We start from the raw sequence: 24,227 nt of genomic DNA on the forward strand, positions 1-24,227 counted from the left end.
TTTTGATTTGAGAAAAAGGTCTAAGTGGATTCTCGTTGTGGGTTGAGACTTGAGAGCACACCGGTGTGAACATCTTGTCCTCCGCTGGCAGAATTATTCGAGGGAGAAGAAAATGTCTTTGGGGACTGCGCTTGTTCAACTGCGCTCGTACTCTTAATAAATAACTAGTAACCGTGGCTAATATATTAAATATTTATGATATTACAACATAATGACGTCACAACATAAAGAAGAGAGTTTATTTTTCACGGTGGTTAGTTTGGAGAAGAAATAACATTATTTTTCACGTGAGCAGTTTCCTTATGACGGTGAATATAATATTATTTGTTAAGAAAAAATATAATATAAAAAATGAAAAGGGTAAAATAAGAAAGAAATTTGGTGTTCTCATAGAGCGGTTATTATTAGGGGCTCAACTATAATAAAATAGTAAATAGTAAATATAAAAAATTAAAAAGGATAAAACAGGAAAGAAAGTTGGTGTCTTCACAGAGCAGTTATTATTAGGGTCTCATACTTAATATAATAGTATAGATAATTTTCATTTTTTAACTTTTACAAAAATACAGTTTATTTTTTTCCTTCATAATTTATAGATAGATAATTATCGTTTCCCAAATTTGTTTCATCGTACTACATTTTAAGACAACTGTATTTTCCTTCCAAACATCATATATACACTAGTAACCGTGGCACACACGTTGCGTGTGTCCTGAATACATGTGGCTAATATATTAAATATTCGTGATATTACAACATAATGACGTCACAACATAAAGAAGAGAGTTTATTTTTCACGGTGGCTAGTTTGGAGAAGAAATAATATTATTTTTCACGTGAGCAGTTTCTTTATGACGGTGAATATAATATTATTTGTTAAGAAAAAATATAATATAAAAAATGAGAAAGGGTAAAATAGGAAAGAAAGTTGATGTCCTCATAGAGACGGTTATTATTAGGGGTTCAACTATAATAAAATAGTAAATAGTAAATATAAAAAATTTAAAAAGGTAAAACAGGAAATAAAGTTGGTGTCCTCATAGAGCAGTTATTACTAGGTCCTCATACTTAATATAATAGTATAGATACACACACACACACACGATGTTTCATATCTTTGATTGTGATAAATTGATCACGAATATATTATATTTACATCTTTTTCCTTCAACATTTCAAATACCGAAAAATAATAATGCATATATAAATGTAATTCAAAAATATCAAAGTTAGAATATCGCAAGAATCAATTTCTCAGACCAATAATGTTCCTAATCTCTTTTCCAACCATTTTCTTGTATTTAAACGAGAGAATCAACTCTATTAAAAAAAATAAGAAGAGAAAATCAACTATTTTCAAGACCAGGCTTCGACATAATACTTGCCGGCCTCTCCAGTGCTCGAATCCATCTCGAAGCAACCTCTTTCGAAACCCCACTTTCAGCAGAAACTATATCTTCAAAGGCTGATAATACATCTGAAGGCATCTTATTTGACGATCCAGCAATGTACACAGAAGCACCTTGACTAAGCAAACCCCATATCTTAGTGCTTTGCTCCTTAATTTTGTGTTGCACATACACTTTCCGTGGCTGGTCCCTTGAAAACGCAGCATAGAATCCTCCACCCTTGTCTTCGGATAGTACCCCTCTGTTCTGTGAATGTTTCATCCAAAAATCTTGATAGAGAAAGTCATTGTCTCTGTTTCTGCATCCGAAGAAAAAAATCATCGGAGCTGTTGGGTCAGATTCATTTTGAAGTGCTCTTACTTCCACAAATCCACGAAAAGGTGCACATCCCGTTCCAGGACCAATGAGGATAAGATGAAGGGATGGCGGTGGAGGAGGAAGCGAACCTTTCTTAAACCACACTGCTACTAGTACATCTGATGAAGATTAAATACAATTTGTGAAAGTATATAACAGGAGACTAAGTTTTCTTGGTATAATAGATAGAAGTCAGAATATGATAATGGACTCACTCTGCTGAGGATCAAGACTGGCTAGCCAAGACGAGCAAAGACCTGAACGCTTCCTCTTGTATGGGGTCTTCCACGTGACCACACTTACCGTTAAGTGCACTTGATTTGGATGAGCTGAATGACAAGAAGAGATGGAGAAGGCCCTTGTTTTTAATGGAGGAACCAACTGTACCAACCATTCGAAGGGCATTTGCACAGAAGGGAAATCCTCCAATACCTACATTACATTACAGCTCCGGTGAAAAATGAGTAAGAATGTAGAGTAGAAAAGAGTTCATAAATTCTCCTCGTCCTTCTAACATAAATATGAAGCACTTGAACCTATCAAAGAGCACGTTATCTGAAAACCTAAAAAGATTACCTATTATATCTCTGATATGAAGCAATATTTAAAGACGATGCTCTTATTTTTCCTTTGTTCATCAATAGAAAGAAATCACAGTTTATGCGTACAAAACAAAATTATTTCCTTGATGCAAATGGTTTAGTGGTATATTTTCCGAAATATAACAGGTCAGAAATAAAAGTTGCAAACCAAGGACACTACCATTTTCCCGGGAGATGAAACATCAAAGGAGAATATCAGACAAACGTCTTGCATTTTCCAGGGTTGATCGCATAGTACATTTTACACGTAAAAAGACGTTGAAAAAGGTTTACATAAGAAATAAGAAAATCTAAAGGACAAATGAATGCAAAATAATACTTGTAGAAAATTAACAATATCTTGTCACTTCTAAAACAGTCATTCGCTCCTTCTGGTTGTATTGGTATAGATCATCTCTTCCTTCTGGCGAGGCAAAATATTGAAGCCTTTCCTTCTCATGTTCAGCACTGGCAAAAAAACTCATGACCTAAAGAAGCCCATAGATTAGAAACAACAACTGAATGTGTTATGGAGAACATCAGAAACAATTGTCTTGATAATAAAGCAGATGTGCAAGATTAAGATATTGCGACACAGGATACACCAATCAATCATATCTTCAATTCAGAATAAATTGACAAAGCAAAAGATACAAATCAATTGGTACAAGCTTACCTCAAAGAAGTAACGTCTAGGAGAAGCTGAGGCCACATCCATATTCAGCTCAACAAAAGTTTTTAGTTTCACAGGGAACAGGGAGGTATTTATCCCAGCTTTATTCCCTTTTCGCGGCTGAATCTAAAGACAAGTATTGTAATGAAAATAAAATTGGAGAACTAGTTAAACAAACCAAATCCACTTAGATAAAGCACCAAGCAGCAATTTATCATGGTAACCAATGCAAGAGTCCAGTGGTCCGTGTAACATGTATGGACAACTGATGATTAAACAAGACATAGAAAAAAGTATTAAAGGAACGATCAAGAGGGGATAGTATTACATTTGTGATATTGGCACACGGAAAACACTGAAAAAATCTTCAAGAAAAAGCACCGATAAAGAAATTCAAATGGAGAACTACATACAGTTATGTAAGACTCAGGGTTCAAATTACAACGCTGTATGAAAGCATCTACTGCGGCAGAACTTTGACCTGGAAGAATCTCAAGAACATCGCCCACTTCATATTCTATTGACTGCAGACATGAACACAACACATTACTAGAAAAGAACATATGTATGGTTTTAACCATAAAAGAAAACGGACAACTGCCTATTTGAGAATGTTTAGCATGACTTACAGATGAAACATCATCGAACTCAAAGTGGCGCACATCCTTCCCACTGCCCTCTCTACTTAATCGAAGATTCTTGGTCTATAATTACAAACAAACTTGATCACTAAGGTGCAAATTCGATATATATGATAACTGTTCATATCTATCATATTTTCAAACAACTCAATACTCATGTTTACCAGTAGGAGCATGTGTAACCTATGGATACTTACATACCTTGCACATGAGTTTCAAATAGACAAATGAACTGAAAAAAACAAATCAACTCATCCCTCTAGTACCCAAGCATTTCTTAAGAAAATTAACTAGCTGGGAAAAACATAGTGCACATGAAACAAAATGCAAGTCAAAGGTTTCCAGATCAACCTGTAGCTAAAACACACTTCCATCAGCCCCTCAACCAACCTTCAACAAAAAGCATTTGAATGTTGTCAGCAAGAACAAACAGACAAGAGTTTTTTGATCAAGTGCTTTGTCATTATATTGTAACCAATCAAATTCATGAACCAAAAGAAGTTGCTTTTGGAAGCACGTGTGGCCTCATAAAAACTTTGGTATCTATATATACATCATTACAAATTTACAATCAGTGTTCTTGTCAGTAGGTTGTGGGTGAATTATAGTCAAAACAGGCTTCCTGTGGATCGGAAACCTTTTCTATTTCTGTCAGAAAAACACACTTTCAAATATTCTCAAGTCAAGGATTTATCCCTAGGAAGAAAGATATGCTATACTGCTGAAATTTGACGGAATAGTTTTGAAAGACTCAAAACACTTGTAGATGAAGAAAGCACAACTGAACAGGTAAACAGAATATCACGACAACTATTTTACTGCTAAAGACAAAATATGATGATAATACCATTTTCAGGAAGCACTCATGCCTGTTCTTCCCAGAAGGTACTGCAGGAATCATTGAACGGGTCCTCTCAACCTGCATCTCAAGATACTTCAAACCTGTACAGAGTTTTCACTTCAATACGATCTTATAGTGGCAGAAACATAGACATATTTCTAATAAAATAAAAACTTTGGATATCATCAATGCATTATAATATCGAGGAATAATGAAACAATGAAATATGGAAGACTTGTTGGACTTTCATGTTCACCAAATATCTAAGAAACAAGTAACCTCTGGCATTTGAAACTGGTGGTACCCCTTCATTGATGTCATGATATATAATTTGTGCTCTAGGTCGATCAATTAAAGCTGCATCTGGATTGACAAAAACTGGACCATTTGGAAGTAATTTGAGATTCATTTGATATAATATATTCCACAAGGAGGACATCCAGGGATCCAAAGCCCCTTCATACCTATGAACGAAATGCCAATCATAAACCTTTTATGAGAATGAATAATTTAAAATATTCACATTAATTTGAATAAATGAAAATTAAAAAGTTGAATATCTTAAAATATGCAGGAAACAACATAAAGTGCACAAATCATCTGAGAGCCATTGTCACAGGAATAGCCAGATGAACAATTAGCATCATACTACAAGCATTTTGGCAAGTGAAAATTAGTACCAAATGACACAGCCATTAAAATACACCATCAAGACTAAAATTTCGTGTTCTACACATATATGGACTACACAAAACTAGAAGGTTATTCGAGCACACTAAACTTGACTTCATATATAAGAGGAAAATAATTAGGTAGGAGGAGTGGAATTCCTAATGTTAGATGCACACTCCATAATTGCTCTGATATCCATAAAATGTTTATAATGCAGCGAAAATGTCCTATTGCAAACTGACACGTTTCCCTGTAAATTGATTACACGCTAACACCATTTGGACGTTGAATTTGCATCTCACTGGAATCCAAACAACATGAAGTGCTTTCATTTCTCATGTTTTATTGAATTAAACGGGGAAAGACCGTAAATTCCATATTGTAAATTTCATAAGAGCTAATGGTTAATCATCTAAAATCATGTGAATAAATATTGTACCCTGAAGGATGCTGATCATCTCCCAGACCTCTTTCAATAATTGCCAATGCACCAAGATCTAACAGTCGTTTATCGAGCTTCTTCGCTACAAACTACGACCAGAAAATCCATTTATGTCATGGAATTAATAAGCAAGGAAAGATTATGGAAAAAACTTTTTGAAGATGCAATCTGTTAAAACAATTATGACGGAACATTCCATTATGAGAATCTACAACCAAACATATGATACCTATCCAATAACAATACACCCTGGTAATCTGAAAACAGGAGAACCAAAAATTTCCTCTATTTATGGCAATTGAAAAAAAATAAGATCAGGCCAATTATATCAAGAAGATCACTTTTTTTTCATCATTATATTTAGAATGTTCAACAAAAAAATGCATGTTTACAGTGCGGAAGAAGGAATACCTTCCTTTAGAAATAAGTTCATGAATTGTAATAAGGTGTTGATCTAGAAATAAGGTCATAAGATGATTTAATAAAGTAAAAATAAAAACTTTACATTATATTTTTGGTAACTTGAATCACCCAATCCAAAAACGGCATAACAAACTCCATTAAGCCACCCATGTGACAAATTTTTTTGCAGCAAAAACCTCCAAAACCCCTGGCAAATAATCTTGATTATGACGGATTAAAGCTAAGCACAAAAACAAAGAATTTATTATCATTAAACATAAATAAAACCTTAATAGAATCAGGGGCATCTCCTTGTCCTGTGGTTGACACCACAAAAATCACTTTCTCTTTTTTTGGTAAGTCACTCTGGCCAAGTAACCAATATAATCAGCCTACAAAACATTTAAAAAAACTGAAAGTTGGTATGTTCTGAAATAACGAGTAGAAGTATACCGGATGAAACTCATCCACAGAGAGGACAGAGACAGAAGGGCAACCGCGGCGCTCTGCCTCACGACCAACCTGCTCAGCAGCATCTATGGCATTTCCTGTTTCTGAAGCATACAATATCAGCAGATGCGTATTTAATTTCCCGTCCATTGTGCCAATCTGTTTTTGCATCATCAGATCTTTTAGGCACAGGAGCTGATCGTTGTAACATTACTAAAATAACTAGCCAAAATACCTGCTTCTCGTAATCATTAATGATCCAAATAAAAACAAAGTAAGAAATTCAACACGTACATCATTGAGTAAATCGCAGATAAAGGTCAGTGAGGTACAGCAAAACTGCTGAATACAACCATAAAGAAAAGTAAATAATAAGACAAGACATTCAACATATCAATACTTTCTGACTGAAGAACTCTTTTTCATTTCTAAATGTCAATTCTTAGGCACCCAATTGTGCTGCCCATATTAACCTAAGAATCAAAAAAGTTTCCCATAACCTTATTCTAACAACCAGATTTGGTAACCAATTCAAAATGGTGCTATTAAATTTTACTTCTTTTACATTGAAGTTTATCATTATTTCTAATGATATGATATTACTGCTTCAAAAGAATATTATTTTTTAAGATCAACACATATATCATGTGAGCTAACAAATTGAGTTTGACATATTTATTTAAGCTTTGGAATATCTGGCTTTTCATGGATCAAGTACAAATGTTTTTACTCTCATGGTATTGTAAAATCAGGAAGATTTAATATATTATTCTCATATATTAATGACACACGCAACGCGTGTGCCTCGGTGGCTAGTGCCATATTAATGTAGATTGATGAATAATGAAATTATTTAGAACTGTTAAAAATAACATAAAATAATTCTTTTGAAAACATAATTATAAAACTGATATATTTATTCAGCCAAGAACCATCTCAAAACTGCTTGCGATATTTCTAGGCACAGTTTGCTCCCGCTTTTTGAGTTGGCTCACAGTTTGCTGTAATTCAGTGTAAAGAATCGAACTTTATGTGGCAAAGGAGTTTTAGCTAAATCCTGCTTCTGATTCTTTCTGGGCACTTTCATTTTTGGTAAATGGGCATTTTGCAATTTAATTTTGGATTGCTATGTATTTGTTGGAATTCCCCTTTCAAAAGTCGTTGTAAACTTGTTCCTTGTTGAATAATGACTTTTTATTCTGATTATCTAGGTTTTTTTGTGGCTATAGGCTTTGGTTGTTTAGTTAGAGAAGCATTGCAGTTTATGATGGTTTTGAATCCATCAAATAAGAAGTTCATGTATTGTATTAACTTTTTATTCGCGATGTGGAATAAGAGTCTTTGACTATGTTCATGTATTGTATCAAACTGTTTGACTATGTTCTCAATGGACGAGGTAACAAGACTCACCTGCTGCTGTTGAAATACCATGTCTTTATGACACTTGGAGCACATATTCATGGTAGCTGCACTTCCGATGAAACCACAGTTGTTAATGCAAAGAATTGGGCCTTCGGGAACTTGACAACCGGTTTCTTTGGAAGACTCCATTCCTGTAAGTCCTGATATTTTGACATACATGCACTCGATGTGTATAAGGCTATTCAAGAAATGCATCAAAATTGAAGGGCACTAGCATTTCCCGAAGAAAATTCCCACCCAGGAAATGAAACCCAATTGCAAGAATCTATAACATCCAAATCCATATTTAATACCTAAATCAAGTGACCTTGGATACAAAGACATTCAGCCTGCTCAACAAAGAGTTTTACCAAACAAAAGCTTTTTAATATATTCTTTTTTTTTAAAAGAAAAAAAAAGAAGCAGAACCAATTCAGATACACAATAAGACACTTTTTGAAGGAGTAACTGCATAGTTGTGTTGCATAATTGTTGAGGCAACATGCATTGAACACATCTCCCATCCACAAGCAATTCAATAAAGTAGCCACTGTAATTGAACAATCCAGAAACAATAAAAGAAAAAAAGGTTTACAGGAGCAAAAATCAGTTTATGCAAAAAAGTAAAGTTATGGACCAACTGAGCCGATAGAAGTAAATCAGGCTTCAAGTGCTTAAGAAAGTTAAATAAAGTGAAATAGCAAGGTCCAAGTACAAAACTAGACCTTAATCCATTGGTATTTCAACAACAGCAGGTGACTGCCACCGAACCAACCGATCCCGTAACTTACATACAAAATCCCAAAAATCCTAGATTTCCACCATTCTCAAAATCCTTTAGTTCGAAACCAAAAGAGATTCCATAGGTGAAAAATATTTCAGTCAGAAAGATCGTAACACTTCCATAAGCAGCATAATCAATAGGATAAAATAAAAGTTAAGTACATACAACAAATAACAATCAATTCACGCCAAATAAGAAAGAAAGCAAAAGCCAGCAGACACACGCAAAGAAAATTTTCATCTCTAAAATTGAACAAATGACGAAGCTTATCCCGATCTCGACTTCGCAAAATCAACCCAACAATTTTATACTATATCCCGACCCACGAGAAAAAGGAATACGAGCGAAAGATTCAATCTTTTTACGAAATTAACAAAACCCATGAGCAGATCACAAAACCGAGTGAATTTTTTGCAAAAGAAAAAAAACAGATTAAAAAGCCCAAAAGCGCGGATAATACCTCGACTGAGAGATAATTGGAGCAGTTTGAGGGCTCAAAAAAGAAAAAGTAGGAATAGAGAAAGAACACCGCAGAGGAGAGTCATTTCTTACTGAATAACCAATTTTTCTCTCTTCGAAATTCGTTTAAGAAATTGAATTGAATATGTAGATATCTTTTGATAGGTTGCATGCGATACCCATTTATTCATGTATTGTATCAAACTGTGCCTAGAAATATCGCAAGCAGTTTTGAGATGGTTCTTGGCTGAATAAATATATCAGTTTTATAATTATGTTTTCCAAAGAATTATTTTATGTTATTTTTTAACAGTTCTGTTTGCACAATATTTGGTATTTGCGGGCGTGCTAGGTGCGAAGTGCACCAATTTACGTAAATCTAACTTCTAAATATTCAAGCGACGTGAATTCTAAATTCGACCGTCAGTTCTAGTCTCCTAAAACTAATGCGATGCCAAAACTAAGAAAACTATTGGAAAGTGATGGAAATAAACCCCTGACATGATTTTATTTTCAATAAACCGTAGGAATTCATCAAAGACATGAAAAATATAATAAATTGTTGTCGAAATCTAAAATGAGAATGCTAGAACAACTATTGAAAAGCTTGAAAAATAACGCTTGAAGACTGGAAATTTGCAGAGAGTATTTTTGCAGAGTTTTTGCTGTGTTGAGTTGTGTGTCTCTCTCTGTTTGCCGATTCTTTCTTTTCTTCTCAGTCTGTGTGGTTCCTCTCCACTCCCCCATGATCCATGTTCCCCACTTTTCACGCCACGATTTCTACCTCTCCTCCCACTAGCCATGAACTCTTCTCACGATCTCCTTGGTGGGACATTATCTGCTTATTTAAATACACTAATGGGCCTCTTGTTTTTCTCTACTAATTTAAACTTTTGGGCTTAGACAATTAATTGGGCTCAATTTAATTTTTGGTTCAAACAAATGTCCCCCGCAAGCATTGGCCCATTGGGCCAAAATGCTTGTATATGAGCCCAATTTTAATCCACTACGTAATAGCCCCAATTGATTTTTGTGAATTGGGCCAAGCACCCAAGTCCATGACTTCAAACTCTTCATCACTGTCTTTTGGGCTTTCTTCAAACTCTTCAAATTCAAAAAACTCTCTAGCCCGCTTTATTCTTCTTTCTCTGTCTTCAACATTCCCTCCTCATCCTTGTTATCAGAGATCTGCTTTTCTGTAGTCTTTTCCACCCAAAAAGGGACTGGGTAGCTAATAAACTCAAAGTGCTTCTTGACCAAACTCTTCAGCCTGCGTTCCTCAAGGTATTCAAGCTGGTCCTCTTTGAGATCTCTCCTGGTTTTCACAGCAAGCATGTAACAGTGAATGAGCCACCAGCTTGGTACTCCCATACATATCGCTCATCATCATTATGCTTAATAGTTACATTAACCTTCTCAGCAATCAAGTAAGCTAATTAGAAACCAACACCAAGCTTAACTCCCATCGACCATGACCAGTACCGTCAATCCCTACCAGGTAATTGCTGTATCTTACGATAGTTGTTCCAACCAAGAAGTAATTTTGCTAATCATTGCGCCTTAATGGTGTTTGTGAATTTGCTCCAATGAAAATTATATTAAAATTTTGTTGATTTCATTCTCGGCTAGACCGACGCGCCAACGGCCGTGGCTCCCCGGTTCACCACTGCTTCTATCGGAATTTGCTCGCCTTGCAAGAGCGAACACCACTCCCTTCTCGAGCCATGGTTTTGCGACTACCACGGTCAAACAAGATTTCCCTTCGGTTGTTTCTGCTTCTTCTACAGCTATTGGTACTCTCTCTCCATTTTTCTCGAGTACTATGTGATGCTATTCGGTTCCTTGAAATTTCTTGTTGTCTTGATTGGAGTAGACTTTTTACTTCTTTCTGCTTTGTATGATTAACCTGAGGCGCTTTGACTCTCCTAGAGAAATTTGAGGGAATGACGACTGGTTTTGTCACAATATTGATCACTGCCATGTTACTCTATATTATTTCCATGTTGGCTCTTTGTAGAGGTTTATATGCCACTGCCCCTTTGTTTCTTCGACAAACAACTGATTCAAGCCATGTGTTGGCATAACTCCCCGCTAGATCACTGGCTCCCTTGTTCAATGAACGTGCATATGACCATGAATTGACAGTCAAGAAGTAACTCTAATATTTTCTTTGTGTGTTGCACATCACTTGGGTCACATTCCCCCTACCCAAGCAGCCATTTGCATGCATTGCACTTCAGTTGGACCCCTTCCCGCATACGCGTCTACTTATTGTTCTTGCATGGGTGGCTCTGCTCTCTATCTGTTGACTGTTGGTTTGTCCTTCTAATTGTTGGATGTTGTTGGGGATTGGAGATGGGTTGAATGTGGTGTTGGAGATGTTGTTGGGGAGTTTATTCTGAGTTAATCCACTTAACCCAACTGGCTTCAATAGCTTCAATCAAAACCATAGGTTGACTTAAAACTCCCCACTCGTGATTATTTCACCATTGATTCCCCAGCGAAACAAAATGAATCCAATATGATAAGAGTGGCCAACGGGCCAACTTCATTTGATCATAACCAACAAATATCTATATTGGTGGTCCCAAGGCCTACTTCAAATAAAATATCACAACATGCAGCTAAAAACCGTATAAAAATGGCTGGATAGCCTATTTCTATACCAAAGTCCACTTTTGGGTCCTCTTGCGGTTAGCATAGTGCATCTGTTCTCTTCTGTTCTTCTTTGTTCCGCCTGGTGAGCTCCACTCCCCGCTCTTTGTAGTTTTTTCTTGCCATATTTTAAGTGGCCTCTTCACGAGCATGTCACCGCACATGCAAACAACCATTTATACAGTGGCTGTATAGCCGACCTTATCAATGATTTTTCGTAACATAAAAATAATAAAAACATCAACCAAATGTCTGGACTAGTGGCCATAAGGCCTACTCCCCCACATACTTAATTTCCTCAAATAGCACGAAAGCCACCGTGGACTCAAATTATCACCGTTCAAACAGAAGTTGGTCCCTGAAAATGACTATAGAGTCCACTTTGTTCTCCATATTTCACAATATGTAGGTAATAAAGAACGGAGGCATGCCAAGCTAGCCCAAAGGCCAACTCCCTGCTGAATATCAGCCTCTCTGTTTGCTCTTATTTCCTCACCTGACTCCATAATAAAACCAGAAACCTCTAAAATTATGAAAGTGGCCTACTAGCCCACCTCATTTTGTCAGTTTCATTATTGAATCATAAACAACGAATACTTACATCAGTGGCCTCGAGGCCTACATCATATGAAGTCCCAAAATAATTAAACATATATAAAGGTGGCCAGCAAGCATGTCCTTATATCAAAACATAACTCCCACACCTTTCTGTCGTTTGCACAGTGGACTCGGATTTTCATTATTTGAAACAAGTTCTAAATAATTTCATTATTCATCAATCTACATTAATATGACACTAGCCACCGAGGTACACGCGTTGCGTGTGTCATTAATATATGAGAATAATATATTAAATCTTCGTGATTTTACAATACCATGAGAGTAAAAACATTTGTACTTGATCCATGAAAAGCCAGAGATTCCAAAGCTTAAATAAATATGTCAAACTCAATTTGTTAGCTCACATGATATATGTGTTGATCTTAAAAAATAATATTCTTTTGAAGCAGTAATATCATATCATTAGAAATAATGATAAACTTCAATGTAAAAGAAGTAAAAAAATTAGTCAAAAAAAATATCTTAAAAATATAAGAACTCTGCTAGATCTTGAAAGTTTGAGTTTAAAATCTACCACCCAAAATGTAAATTTATCTCTAAAGATTATAATAAAACAATGTATAAGAAGTCCTAATATAATGATTTAGTGAATCTGTTGAGAATATGTGAGAGATTAGATCATAAGATCTTGAAGCTCGTAATAAATATATTATCTCACCTGCAAGATCAAAACGAACAGATGAATATGATATGACCACTAATATAAAGTAACATAATAAATCATAGAACATAAACTATTTGATTGTTAAAAACAAACCAGATGAAGATGAGGGCGAGTATATCTAATCCATTGAATTGAGTAGGCGATTTCTACAAATGCTTTGTTTGCAACCATTGTCCTTCAGCTTTTGAGAAAAAAATACAAAGGCAATTATGAATAAAACAATGTATCTAATGAATGTTTGAGTTGGTATAGTAGGTGAATAGGCCACTAATGTTGAAGGCTGGTTTTTGGCTTCCCCTTTTAATCTTCATGAGACAACTAAGATGTTAATATTCGACCATCCTACTATGTTCTCGTCAGAACTCAAATATAACATTATTATTCACAAAGAGTAGATACCAAACCTTGTGGCCTTTGGAACAAAACTCGGGCTTCAGATTGAACAACTTGAAGGCTCTACTACCTCGAGCGTGAAATTTGAACGGGGGATCTAGCAACCATGGGCATATAGATCTCTCTCAGCACCACTGTTTCTGTTTGAAATGAATTATCACTGATCTTAGATCAGTTAGCCAAAGTTACTGGATTATTTTTATACACATTAATCTTGACATCTCTATCATTCATATAGGGTTCTTAAATTTTTTGAAATTCGTTAAAGTTCAACAAAATTCATCACCATCCTCGATAAACAAAAAGTACATAAGCTTTTGTTTCTAAATTTTTTTTAAAAAAATATTAATTGTTGTAATCATTTAGGTCTGAATTCGATAAAATTTTAACAAAATTCATCACCATACTCAGTAAACAAAATGTACACAAATCATCAAGAGACCACCTTTAGTTGTCCAATAAACATAAAAACACATTTTGAATAATTTATTAATGGGAAGGCCACTCATTGCATAGATTCAATAAAATACATGATATCAAAATAAGACTATCCCTAGCGCAAAATAAAGACAGTCAACACTCCTCCAAAAGTTACAAATGTGAAAGAAAAGCATACTAAATTCGTCTTTGTTTTCACTAAATTTAAATCCTCTATGTAAGAGTACCGAGAAAAAATGTTCAAGCCTTATTTGCAGAGAAAGCATACCAGTATAATCGATCATCTTCTTCAAATACTCCCAGAAGATTTGAAAGATTTGAATAAAAGTATTTATTATGATTTATTAAATATTTCATAAATAATGAATATGGAGATAAGCCACTGTGTTTTTCAGGTATAAATTGATTTTCGAGTCATATGACCTATACAGGTGAGGCTTCACCTATGCTGCTCTCTTTACCATCTACTTTCCTGATTTATTCTGAACAAAAAAGACTTAAATCATATTTTCTTCCTCCTATTTCTGAACATGATTATAATGTCATATATCAAATGTGCAGGGAGAGGAGTTGAGAAAGATGATTGGTTCTCATGCTTACACTGAATGTAGTTAAATGTATTCTCGAGATTCAATATTCAAGTTTTTAGTTTCTTTTATTCGTACCTTCACTCTTTCAACATGCTGCACTCATTTACCCCATTATGTTTTCCCAACAGAATGTCACAAAGTCTGGATTAAATGGGTAGCATTTAACCACCACTGGCCTGACTCCCGAACCTAACCCATGATCTCAGTTTGGATGTGACAGTCCAAACCTCTGGAAAATTTAATAGACTGGAATGAAGAACAAACCTTCTCTTGCAGCTTTCAGCTCATCTGCCTAAATGAAAGAAAGGAAAAAGATGAGAAAATGGAACCAAAACATTTAGCATGATAGCACCATCCTTCAAGTGTATAAGCACAGTTTCATCATTTCCTGTTATTTTCTAAATAAATGAAAAGAGTGATTCAAGTCTCTGCTGGTTTTGGAAGCCACCAATCTAACATATTGTTTTAATTCATCCCTAATAAAGGGATCAATATTTGAACTGTCAAAAGGCAACAAAAAGTTGGCGGTCTATTCGGAACAGAGAACCGTAAAACTTACAATGGAATATGTGCACCATGCATGAGGTGTTTAAATAGCTCAGCAGTTCTAAGGCTCTTGATTTTTTGGTATTTCAATTTTTACATATACAGAGTTTTTTGCAACGACAAAAACTAAGAAATTTTTCAATGTTCTGATAAATATATATATTTTTAGTTAAGAAAATATATTTTCCCAACATGCTAGTTTCTAGTTTCTTTTATTCGTACCTTCATTCTTTGAACATGCTGCAATCATTTACCTCGTTATCTTCTGCTATCAAAGTCGTGCTCCAGCCACCCAAGCAAAAGAAAAAGAAGAGTAAGGCTCAAAAGGCATGTTCTATATTGTGATCAGCATTATGCACAATAAGGACAATAACCCACCATTGTTTCTAGCAATTCGTCTAGATGACTTAAACCCGAATAGTTAAGTCATATGTAGTCAATTGCCCATTGTGTTTTGATTTGTTTTATCTTGTTAATGTCCATTTTAATTACACACAACTGCAATATTTTAATACATGTGAGAACTAAGAACATAAGTCAGCCATATGAATCGCAATTCTAGAATCTAGAAATAAATTAGATTGACGCAAACGATTACTGCTTTAATTGATGGATCGAGACAGTTTCCAGAAATTGCAAAAGAACGCTGTCATATTAACAACTACGTGCCGTTTCAGCCCGACATTAAACGCAATTCGAATTAATGAGAAGCCAAAATTCAACCAAAAAATACATTACCTCAATCAAGCCTGTGTTCTCTCGGCACCTTCCTTGGTAAAGTAACTCGAATCTTCTGCAAGAGGACCAGATAATTTTCAAAATACCAAATTGAAGTACCTTTCGAAACTTGTCTTTGCTTGAACATAAAATGAAAAAGATTACAAAAACTTGCATCTGTGGCTATTCTGGAGTTAGCTCATCATGCGAGTCAAAATCCAAAGCAAACAGATTAAAGAATATGTAGTGCCTTGTTATCCCGATCACTTCGAAAACTTGAGGATCAAAGAGCTAAAAACAACATAATAATCTTTCATCAATCACGGAAGGACCCTTATGATTTCTTGGCCGGAAAATTAAATTTGAACCGACAGACAAGAGGCTGGCGATCGAGTGCAATGGATGTGGTGTTGAGTTCGTCGAGGCCTCAACCGAGTATTTGTTGGAGGAGATCGTGGATTTGGAGGAGATCCACCTTGTAGAGACGATTTGTGAAGGTAAATCAATTATATCTGAGAGAATCGTGGTGCGTAGTTGTGTGGAACGGTTTGCTGGAGATGTGGATTGATTTTGAATGAGATATTTTTGAGCTGAAACAAAAGGGCAAAATGGTCAATAAAAAATTGGTGTCCGCTTCGACAGTTTTTATGTGCCTCTCATCTTTAATAAAATAGTAGAGATATTGGCATAAAAAAAAATGAAATAAATTTTCTACATTTTTTCAAAATATTGCATATAATTAAAAAAATTAAGATCTTTTTTTGATAACAAAATATAAGATATTTCAACTTATTGATAATTGTTTTATTGTGTTTAAAATAATTTTTTTTGAAAAACTTTTTGTGAAAATCCATAAAATAAATATTTTTCTGTTTCATATAAAAATCTCACCAAATCAAAGTCCCATATTTTCTTTCTCTGTTACCTTATTTATTAATCATTATATTGCAAAAAATTTCATTAGAAATTTTTAAAATTGTTGTGAAAAAGTAAAAATTTATGTTAAAAACTAAAAATCTCAAACTCTCAAAATTTACCAAACTACACACTTTATAATATTTTTCTCTCTACTCAATTGTTATTTTCTTCACAAATGAGAGATCTATTTATAGAGTTTCATTACACATAATCCAAAAATAAATTCATCATTACATACATCATCACACACTAATTTTCAATATTCAACACCTAATTTTACCCAATTTTCAACATTCAACATTCAACATTCAACATTCAACATACACATTTTAATATTATATTTTCAACACTCCCCCTTGTGATGATGATCATAATGATTGTCTTCATTACGTGTTTTTATACTGCCTCGTTAAAAACCTTACTTGGAAAAACCCATTGGGATAAAAACCATAGTAAGGGAAAAAGAGTGCAGTCACGTAAACTCTCCCTGATGTTGACATGAACAATTCTTCACAAATATCGTAGATTGCGCATCCCAATATTATATATGTGTTTTCTTAATATTGACGTAGGAAGTGCCTTTGTGAAGAGATCTGATGAGTTTTCACTTGATTGAATGTGACGAACATCAATACATTTATTCTTCTCAAGCTCCTTGGTGAATGCGAAGAACTTAGGAGGAATATGTTTAGTTCTGTCGCTTTTTATGTATCCTTCTTTCATTTGAGCAACACATGCAGCATTATCTTCATATAGTATAACAGGCTTCTCATCGAATGATAATCCGCATGAAATTTGAATATGTTGGGTAATTGATTTTAACCACACACATTCACGACTTGCTTCATGTAGTGCAATAATCTCGGCATGATTTGATGAAGTTGTTACGAGCGTTTGTTTCTGTGAACGCCAAGATATTGCAGTGCCTCCACGAGTAAATACATATCCAGTTTGGGAACGTGCCTTGTGTGGATCAGATAAGTATCCAGCATCAGCATAACCAATTATACTTGGATTAGCATCTTTTGAATACAAAAGTCCCAAGTCTGTCGTTCCTCGTCGATAACGGAATATATGTTTAATTCTGTTCCAGTGTCTCTTTGTTGGATATGTGCTAAATCTTGCCAACAGATTCACGACGAAAAATATATCAGGCCTTGTACAATTTGTAAGGTACATAAGGGCACCGATGGCACTTAGATATGGTACTTCTGGACCAAGAATATCTTCATCATCTTCACATGGACGGAATGGATCCTTTTCTATGTTTAATGATCTAACAACCACTGGAGTACTTAAAGGATTTGATTTATCCATATTAAAACGTTTAAGGATCTTTTCTGTATAATTTGTCTGGTGAACAAACATTCCACATTCTTTTTGTTCAATTTGCAAACCCAGACAATACTTGGTTTTTCCAAGATCCTTCATTTCAAATTCTTCCTTCAAGTATGACACAACTTCTTGAATTTCCTTACTCGTTCCAATGATGTTTAAATCGTCAACATATACAGCAATAATTATGCATCCGGATGTTGTTTTCTTAATGAAAACACAAGGGCATATTGAATTATTTACATATCCCTTCTTCATCAAGTGATCACTTAGCCGATTATACCACATTCGGCCGGATTGCTTTAACCCATATAATGATCTTTGTAATTTCACAGAATAACATTCTCTGGGTTTTGAACTTTGTGCTTCAGGCATCTTAAATCCTTCAGGGATTTTCATATATATATTACTATCAAGTGATCCATATAAGTAAGCTGTAACAACATCCATAAGACGCATTTCTAAATTTTCAGATACCGCCAAGCTAATCAAATACCGAAACGTAATTGCATCCATCACGGGAGAATACGTTTCTTCATAATCAATTCCAGGCCTTTGAGAAAAACCTTGTGCAACAAGTCGAACTATATATCTTACGATTTCATTTTTCTCATTTCGCTTTCGAATAAAAACCCATTTGTATCCAACAGGTTTTACACCTTCAGGTGTAAGGACTATATGTCCAAAAACATTACGTTTATTTAGCGATTCTAATTCAACCTGGATGGCATCTTTCCATTTTATCCAATCCTGCCGATTTTTACATTCACCAAAAGATTTTGGTTCATGATCTTCGTTATCATTTATGATGTCGATTGCCACATTATAAGAAAATATATCATCAATTTCATCTATATCTTTTCGGTTCCATATTTTTCAAGTATTAATGTAATTGATAGAGATTTCATGATTCTCGTCAGTTTGTGGTTCTGACAGAACATTTTCATCATCATGTGTTTTTTCAGGAACACCATTCTCTATTTTGTGATCATCATGTGTTTCTCCAGAAACATCATTCTTTATTTTGTGATCATCGTGTTTCTCTATGAATTTTTTTTTTCGAGGATTTTTATCCTTGGAACCGACTGGCCTTCCACGCTTCAGGCGTTTAATGACATCATGAGTATCTTCCATTTGTTTATTTGGAATTTCAATTCGAGCAGGGGCATTTGCAGGATGTATATATGATTTAGTTACCCCTTTTGTGTCTGCAAATGCATCTGGTATTTGATTTGCTATTCTTTGCAAGTGCACAATTTGCTGTACATCCTTTTCACATTGTTTTGTTCTTGGATCCATATGTAACAATGATGATACATACCACGTAATTTCTTTTTCGGTATGTTTCTGTTCTCCCCCTAACATTGGGAAGATTTCCTCATTAAAATGACAATCAGCAAAACGTGCTGTGAACACGTCTCCTGTCTGAGGTTCAAGATATCGAATGATTGATGGACTATCATAACCGATATAAATTCCAACCTTTATTTGAGGTCCCATTTTCTTTCGTTGCGGTGGTGCAATAGGCACATACACCATACATCCAAAAATTCTCAGATGAGAAATGTCTGGTTCTTTACCAAATGCAAGCTGTAATGGAGAGTATTTATGATATGCACTCGGTCTGATGCGAATTAATGCAGCGGCATGTAAAATTGCATGTCTCCATATAGAAATAGGGAGTTTTGTTTTCATAATCATTGGTCTAGCAATCATTTGAAGACATTTAATCAATGATTCAGCCAATCCATTCTGTGTATGTACATGAGCAACAGGATGCTCAACAATGATTCCCATAGACATACAATAATCATTGAAAGTCTGGGAAGTAAATTCACCAGCATTATCAAGTCTAATTTTCTTGATTGTATAATCGGGAAATTGATTCCTCAATTTTATTATTTGAGCAAGTAATCTTGCAAATGCAACATTTCGAGTTGACAATAAACATACATGTGACCATCTGCTGGAGGCATCAATCAATACCATAAAGTATCTGAATGGTCCATATGGTGGATGGATTGGTCCACAAATATCACCCTGAATACGTTCAAGAAACATTGGTGATTCAGTTTGGATTTTGCCTGGTGATGGTCTTATAATAAGTTTTCCGAGAGAACAAGCTTTACATTGAAACTTATTATTCTGAAAGATCATCTGGTCTTTCAACGGATGACCATGTGTATTTTCTATAATTCTTCGCATCATTGTTGAACCAGGATGTCCCAATCGATCATGCCAATTGATCAGTATTGAAGAATTATCAACTACCATGTTTGATTCAATTGGACTTATATATGTATAATGCAATCCAGTAGAGAGCATTGGTAGTTTTTCAATCACATATTTCTTTCCTGATTTATATGTGATAAGACACATATATTTCTCATTCCCTTCATTCATTGTTTGAGTATCATATCCATGGGAATATATATCATTAAAACTCGACAAATTTCTTTTCGATTGTGGTGAATATAAAGCATCATTGATAAAAAATTTTGTACCATTAGGTAACAAAAATTGTGCTTTACCACATCCTTTAATCAAGTCTACAGGACCTGATATTGTATTCACTGTTGTTTTTGTTGGTTTTAGTTCCAAGAAATATCTTTTATCTCGGAGGATAGTGTGCGTTGTACCACTATCGGATATGCAAACTTCAGCTTTGCTCATAGCATTTTCCATATTTGAACTTCAAAAAAAAATATGCAATGAAATAAATTACTGGCAATATATATTTAAATATAACACATATCATAATTATACAATAAAACATTATTCTATGAATACATGAAAATAAATTATTGTACATTTCTATTCTACCATTATATTGTTCATTTTCAGATAAATCGTTGAGAAAATCTGCAGCATCAATATTGTTCATTTCTATCCCACCAGCATATTGATCATTTCCAGAGAAATCATTCATAAAATCACCAGCATCAAAATGAGTTGAATCACTCCAACGGTCACTGCGTTCAGTGAAGTTGGTCTCCTTTTCTTTCCCCTTTAATGATTCTTTATAAAGTTTACAAAGGTGCTCAGGGGCTCGACAAACTTTGGACCAATGTCCTGGAGTATCACATCTGTAACAAGAACTTTAATATCTTTTTGGGTGATTCTCATTAACACTTGTATTCTCATGATGCCTTTTCAGTGGATGGTTTGTGACGTTCTTTTGAGATGAGTTATAAAAATAACTATCTCTATTATTTTCAAAACCACGGCCGCGTCCACGACCACGACCAATTCCACGTCCACGTCCACGTCCACGACCTCGACCTCGACCAAAACCTTGTCTTTGAAATTGATTTTGGTTTCCAGGTTTAAATTCATTTTTACTTACAACATTTACTTCTGGAAATGCTGTTGATCCAGTGGGTCGGGACTGATGATTTCTCACTAGAAGCTCGTTGTTCTTTTCCGCCACAAGAAGACAGGCAATGAGTTCAGAATATCTCGCGAATCCACGTACTCTATATTGTTGCTGTAGAGTAATATTTGATGCATGAAACGTGGAAAATGTTTTTTCAAGCATCTCAGATTCTGTGACCTCATGTCCACAAAATTTTAATTGCGAGATTATTCTATACATCGTCGAATTGTAATCACTGACTTTTTTAAAGTCTTGGAATCTCAATGTATTCCATTCATCCCGGGCGGTCGGAAGTATAACTTCTCTTATATGTTCCCATCTTTCTTTTAATCCCTTCCACAAAGCCATGGGATTTTTTTCAGTCAGATATTCACATTTCAATCTATCGTCGAGATGTCGACGCAAAAATATCATGGCTCTTGTCTTTTCTTGTGACGTGCATATGTCATTTTCTTTAATGGTCTCGCTTAGACCCAATGACTCAAGATGCATTTCTACATCTAGAGTCCATGGCATATAATTTTTCCCAATAATGTCAAGAGCGATGAATTCGAGCTTTGTCAAGTTTGCCATGGTGGTACTAAAAATCACGATGCATTTTATTAGTTAATGAATATTGCAATACAAAGTAATGGATAAACAACAAGTACAAGTATTCGTAAAAATAAAGAAAACACACGAGGAGGATATTCTCCGATAAATACAAGACTCGTGAGTATGATAACTAAAATAATTAAAAATAACCTTGCGAAAGCCATCTTCTTTTTTTCTTCGAAAAATTTGATGATGAATAATTTTTAGAGAAGAAGAGAAAGTTGGAGTGATTGAATGTTTTTATGTGATCATATTTATAGGGCAAAAACTAGCCGTTTTTTACCATTTATGACCGTTGGTGTACAAAAAAATAAAGGTATGTATTTGTATAATTTTATGGTAATAATATGGTATATATAATATTAAACATGTTTAAATAATTATGTATATCATATCATAATATTATAATGAGTGTCATAATTTATTTTGTTTAAAAACCTTATAGGCTTTTATACTTGTCGTATCCATTACCGGGAGTGTGGGATGTCGTCTTAACATCCTCCCAGGATTTATAACAAGTTTATGAAAAATTTATTTTATTATTTCTAATAATAACATTATATTGTATATTAAATAAATACACAATAAATAAATAATAGTAAAATAAATATAATTACTTTTGTTACCTTTTTCTTCTGTGTGGAGCTTAGAAAAGTATGTAAGACTTTTAGAGCTTCGTGCTGATAACGTGTTGTGAAAAAGTAAAAATTTATGGTAAAAAGTAAAAATTTCAAACTCTCAAAATTTACCAAACTACAAACTTTATAATATTTTTCTCTCTACTCAATTGTTATTTTCTTCATAAATGAGAGATCTATTTATAGAGTTTCATTACACATAATCCAAAATAAATTCATCATTACATACATCATCACACACTAATTTTCAATATTCAACACCTAATTTTACCTAATTTTCAACATTCAACATTCAACATTCAACATTCAACATACACATTTTAATATTATATTTTCAACATAATTTATTAGGTTTATTATTATATAAAAGCTATAACTCACTTTTTGTGTTTTTTAAAAATACTTTTAAATTTTTATGTTTGTATCAATGAATAAAGATTCGTGATTTAATTATGTATACGAACATATATCTCTATATTATATTTCATACGCATAAATCATAATATAAATATATTAACTTGATATGTTTTTTTCCCTAAAAATTTAAGATTTTTTAAATAAAGTTATTAGGTTTAAAATTTTAAATTAAATATTTTTTGTATGAATTACATTTGTTATAATAATAAAATTGATAGAAACTCCTAAAATATATTGGGAATTTGTTTCTGGAAGTATCATCCATTCCATGGAAAGATGGTTTCTGTAATGACCCGATTTAATTATATGTCATTTGGCGATAATTAAGAGTAATTATTTTAAATTGAGGAATTTAAAATAATTAAACCAAATAATTAAATAATGTGTTTAAAAATATGTATTAGAAAATATCGGTTTATAGATGATATTAAAATGCATATTTAAATTTTATAGCACACAAGAGTTGAAATAAAATAGACCGGGTCAATTTCGAACCCCAAAAAAATAAAAGATAAACACATATAATATATATATATATATATATATATATATAGGTATATATATATATATATATATATATATATATATATATATATATATATATATGAGACTTGTTACCCTGCACCCAAGGGGTGCCGGGTAACATGGGCGCCTGCACAGCTGGCGCTGTGCTGGCGCCCAGCTGGATGCAGAGCTTGCATAATATTACATAACGAAAAAACGTTTAGCGACGGTTTTTAATATCCGTCGCTATTAGCGACGGTTTACTACACACCGTCGCAAAATGTCTAATTTTTCAAAGAAATAATTTAAATTAGCGACGGTTTTAAAAACCAGTCGCTAATAGCGACGGTGTTATAAAAACCGTCGCCAATTGTTCATTTTTTTTTTAAAAATAATTTTAAAAAAAAACAAGAAAATGAAACATAACCCACGTACGCCCAAATTTCTTCTCCCACCTTCGCCCAAATTTCTTCTCCTACCTACGCTCAAATCTTTACGTTAAGAAGATTGAGCGTAATTCTGGAGATCTCGTGCGGGCAAATATTCCGAAATTAGAAGGTAAATCGATGTAGTTCTAAATTTCATATTCCGAAGAAATTTCCAATTTATGATTTTGAAGGTTTCCGGTATATTGGCATACATGTTCTTTAATGTTTGTGTACAGTGATCCTGCTATTTGTAAAAGCCATCGGATTATTTGTTCCAACCC

The 24,227-nt window shown here is 34.1% G+C and overlaps 1 pseudogene; it reads right to left on the reverse strand.

Moving 5' to 3' along the window:
* Positions 1 to 1,255: 1,255 nt before the first annotated feature.
* LOC140820669 (NADPH-dependent diflavin oxidoreductase 1-like) lies at positions 1,256 to 8,292 on the reverse strand (annotated as a pseudogene).
* Between the last annotated feature and the right edge of the window lie 15,935 nt (positions 8,293 to 24,227).

Source organism: Primulina eburnea, unplaced genomic scaffold, assembly GCF_022965805.1.
Source record: "Primulina eburnea isolate SZY01 unplaced genomic scaffold, ASM2296580v1 ctg1320_ERROPOS1310249, whole genome shotgun sequence".
Lineage (NCBI taxonomy): Eukaryota > Viridiplantae > Streptophyta > Magnoliopsida > Lamiales > Gesneriaceae > Primulina > Primulina eburnea.